This window comes from Drosophila willistoni, unplaced genomic scaffold (assembly GCF_018902025.1).
Source record: "Drosophila willistoni isolate 14030-0811.24 unplaced genomic scaffold, UCI_dwil_1.1 Seg190, whole genome shotgun sequence".
In the NCBI taxonomy this organism is placed as follows: Eukaryota; Metazoa; Arthropoda; class Insecta; order Diptera; family Drosophilidae; genus Drosophila; species Drosophila willistoni.
The window spans coordinates 29,283-33,126 of NW_025814154.1; the positions used below are offsets into that span (position 1 = coordinate 29,283).

At 36.2% G+C, this 3,844-nt stretch overlaps 1 long non-coding RNA gene across 1 annotated transcript; it reads left to right on the forward strand.

The window, feature by feature from the left end:
- The first annotated feature begins 1,282 nt into the window (after window positions 1-1,282).
- On the forward strand, window positions 1,283-1,793 carry LOC124461042. Its single transcript, XR_006954901.1, has 3 exons — window positions 1,283-1,300; window positions 1,569-1,629; window positions 1,689-1,793. It is a non-coding gene; the product is annotated as an uncharacterized LOC124461042 (long non-coding RNA).
- The last annotated feature ends 2,051 nt before the right edge of the window (window positions 1,794-3,844 follow it).

The following is a 3,844-nucleotide window of genomic DNA, read 5'->3' on the forward strand; positions in this document are numbered from 1 at the left end:
GTGTGTGTATGCATGCATACATGCATGTACTCTGTTGATGACGAAAGACGTAGTAGACAGCAAGCAGCGCAGACCTGGGAGCAGAGCCGATTATTATATTGACTGTAACATGTGTTATATTTATCCGATCACATGTAAATTTTGGGATCTGGGGTTTTATATCCAATATTATCACATATGTAAATTTCATAGCATACTCCAATTTTTATAAAAATGTTTCTTCTAGTTCTTCTAGAACTACATGATATAGTGGTCCGATCCTGATGATTTTCATACTTTATTTTTCCCGGGTAATAAAAAACCCCGAAAACAAATTTCAGCCCGATAGCTCTTAAGACGGCTGAGTAAAACGCATACGCACAGACGGACGGACGGACGGACGGACGGACGGACGGACGGACGGACGGACGGACATGGCTATATCAACTCAGCTTCTCATGCTGATTAAGAATATATATACTTTATGGGGTCGGAAACGTGTCCTTCTGTGCGTTACAAACATCTGACCAATTTTATACTAACCTCAGCAAGGGTATAAAAAATCACATGAACCATTTTTAAGGGAAACCATAAATATGCTCATTCCTGCTGAGCCAAATGATAGTGCTGAGCATCACGATTTGGACTCGGAAGCAGAATAAACATATTCGTTTTTTTTAAATAATATTATGTAACTCTGAATTTAAAAATAATAATATAATCTAATAGATAAAGCCAACTTTTGTAATGTTTCATTTAAAGTTAACCCATATTCAATAGAAAACCTTGCTATTTTAGTATTAAGTTAAAAAAAATTAATGTATTTTAATAGGAAATTAATGTATTTTTATAGGAAACAATAATATTTAATTATTTTTTCCATTTAAAGTGGATTTTATTGAAAAAATGTTTTTGGCCGCCTAATTTTGCAAAATCTACCTATGTGCGACGTCTGTGGCTCGGACAATAAGGCGACATTGTCAACGGCGACAATTTGATACTGAAGGGATATTATAACATCAATTTAATAACGACTAAATTGAAATCCAATACAAAATGTGTTTAAATGGAAACCATAAACTAATTAAACATGATAAGTCGTTTTATTTCCTATCAATATGGATTTCACATAAATTTTATATAACTACGCATACATACATATGTCTGTACCCTTTAGTACCAAATTGTCGCCGTTGACAATGTCGCCCAATTGTCCGAGCCACGGACGTCGGCAGAGAAAAATTCTGCCAGCGTTTTTCGGTTAGCCGACGGCAGTGAAAAATTATTAGTGATTTGTAATTGATTTTTGATATAAATAAAGGTAAGTGCTATTTAAATATTATCTATAATATACACAAATAGGGAATAGTAATTTTGTTGGCAAAGTATTAAATTAAATTAATAGCATTATTTATAATCGAATGCTAATCAAAAGAGTAAGAAAATATGAGTACAGAGAGTGAAAGGAAAACAAAGTATTTTGCCAACAAAATTAAATGCGAGTTCGACCCCGGGCTGTGCCAAAAGATAAAATTTTTTTTTTATTTTGTAATAATTTAATTTTTTTTCTCACAAAAAAAAAACATTAGCAACTGGTTTAGAAATAATTGACTTCAAGAACAGCATTACGTCGGAAATTCATAAAAGCTAGTAAGTACACAGCTGTTGTATGAAAAGCACAAAATTTTAATTCTTTTTTATATTTGCAGACCTCTCAAGTAGCTGGAGACAACTCCCTCTTGTGAAGAACCACAACCTGGATAAGAAACACAAAAAGTTGAGCCTTGGAACCTATCTAAAGGCTTTGAACATTCTTCTCGGTAAGTACATTAATTACTGAAAAACGTTAGTTTTGATATTATAATTAATTTCATTTCTAATATCTTAAATTTTTTTATTCCAGAAGCAGTTTAAAACACTTTCCCGGGCAGCCTCCGGAAATTGGGCTTCAGAATGCAATGGCCTGAGCTTAAAATATGGACAACAAAACAAAAAATTGAAAATTGAAGCAGCAGCTGTTAAATAAGCTTAATAAAAAAATATCAAAGAAGCTAACTTCGGCTATGCCGAAGTTTATATACCCTTGCAGTATACTTGGCAATAATATTTTTCCTTTTTGAAATTTCTTTCCCTGCAACTCAATTCATCAATACACAAACAAAATATTATTTCTCTTTTTACCACAAGTTTTTCTTCTTCCATCATTTTCTAAGCAAAGCACGGCACGCATACACATACAGTTCATGTAGCGTTGCGTCTGTGTGTGTATGCGTGTGCTCTGTTGATTTGATGATGGCAGTAGTAGGCAGCAAGCAGCGCTGCCGGAAGCGTTTGAACCGATTTATATTGACTGTAACTTGTGTTCTATTTATCGGATCAGATTCAAATTTTGGGATCTGAGATTTTATATCTATTACTATCATATTGGTAAATTTCATGGGGATACTCCAATTTTTGCAAAAATGTTTCTTCTAGAGCTATATGATATAGTGGTCCGATCCCAAAGATTTTCATACTTTATCTCACACGGGTAAAAAAAAGCTCCCAAAAAAAATTTCATCCCGATAGCTCTTAAGATGGCTGAGTAAAACGCGTACGCACCGACGGACAGACGGACAGACGGACATGGCTATATCGACTTAGCTTCTCATGCTGATCAAGAGTATATATACTTTATGGGGTCGGAAACGTCTCCTTCTGTGCGTTACAAACATCTGACCAATTTTATAATACCCTCTGCAAGGGTATAATAAGTAAAATAAAATAAATTCAATTATTTTATATTTTTTTATGTATTTTGAATTGTCCTTCTAGTCCATAGGACAAAATGGGGATATAGTCCTTTTAGTCCCTAAGACAATCTAGCGATAATGTCGCTTTCGTTCCTAGGATAATCTAGCGATATTGTCGTTCTCGTCTCTAGGACAAACTTTGGAAAATGTCCCTCTGGTCCCTCTGACAAACTAGCAATATTGTCCCTCCAGTCACCGGCGACCAGAGCGAAAAATTTCACAGTACCGCCGACTAGAGGGACAAAAGCGACAAAGCGGCGACACAATGCTTGTTTGTCCCGGCGTTCGGCAAGACATTTGGACATTTGTTTTGGCGACTGGAGCGACAACTGTCGCTAGGTTGTCGTTCCGGTCTTGAAAGCTAGGACATGCAATGTTAAATGTCGCCGCATTTTTAATGGGAGTGTCGCCAGTTTGTCCCCGGGGACAAGCGACATGTCACCGGGGAATCCCCGGCGATTGTTTAAAGGGAGTAAAAATATCTCCTTTCTCTCATTATACCCTTGCAGAGGGTATTATAAAATTGGTGAGATGTTTGTAACGCACAGAAGGAGACGTTTCCGACCCCATAAAGTATATATATTCTTGATCAGCATGAGAAGCTGAGTCGATATAGCCATGTCCGTCCGTCCGTCTGGCCGTCCGTCTGTGCGTATGCGTTTTACTCAGCCGTCTTAAGAGCTATCGGGCAGAAATTTTTTTTCGGGGTTTTTTATTACCCGGGAAAAAAAAAGTATGAAATTCATAAGGATCGGACCACTATATCATATAGCTCTAGAAGAACTAGAAGAAACATTTTATAAAAATCGGAGTATGCTATGAAATTTACATATGTGATAATATTGGATATAAAACCCCAGATCCCAAAATTTGAATGTGATCGGATAAATATAACACACACGAGGATCCGGGTTCGAATCCACGGCTAGAGTATGGATGTAGTTTTCGTCCAAGCCGAAGGCCTTAGTTGCCAGTGCTTGTATAATATAGTTAGGTTGATAGTTTACAGCTATATCCTATACTTTAATACAATACAATACAATAACAATAACTGTATGTGTATGCGTGCGTTG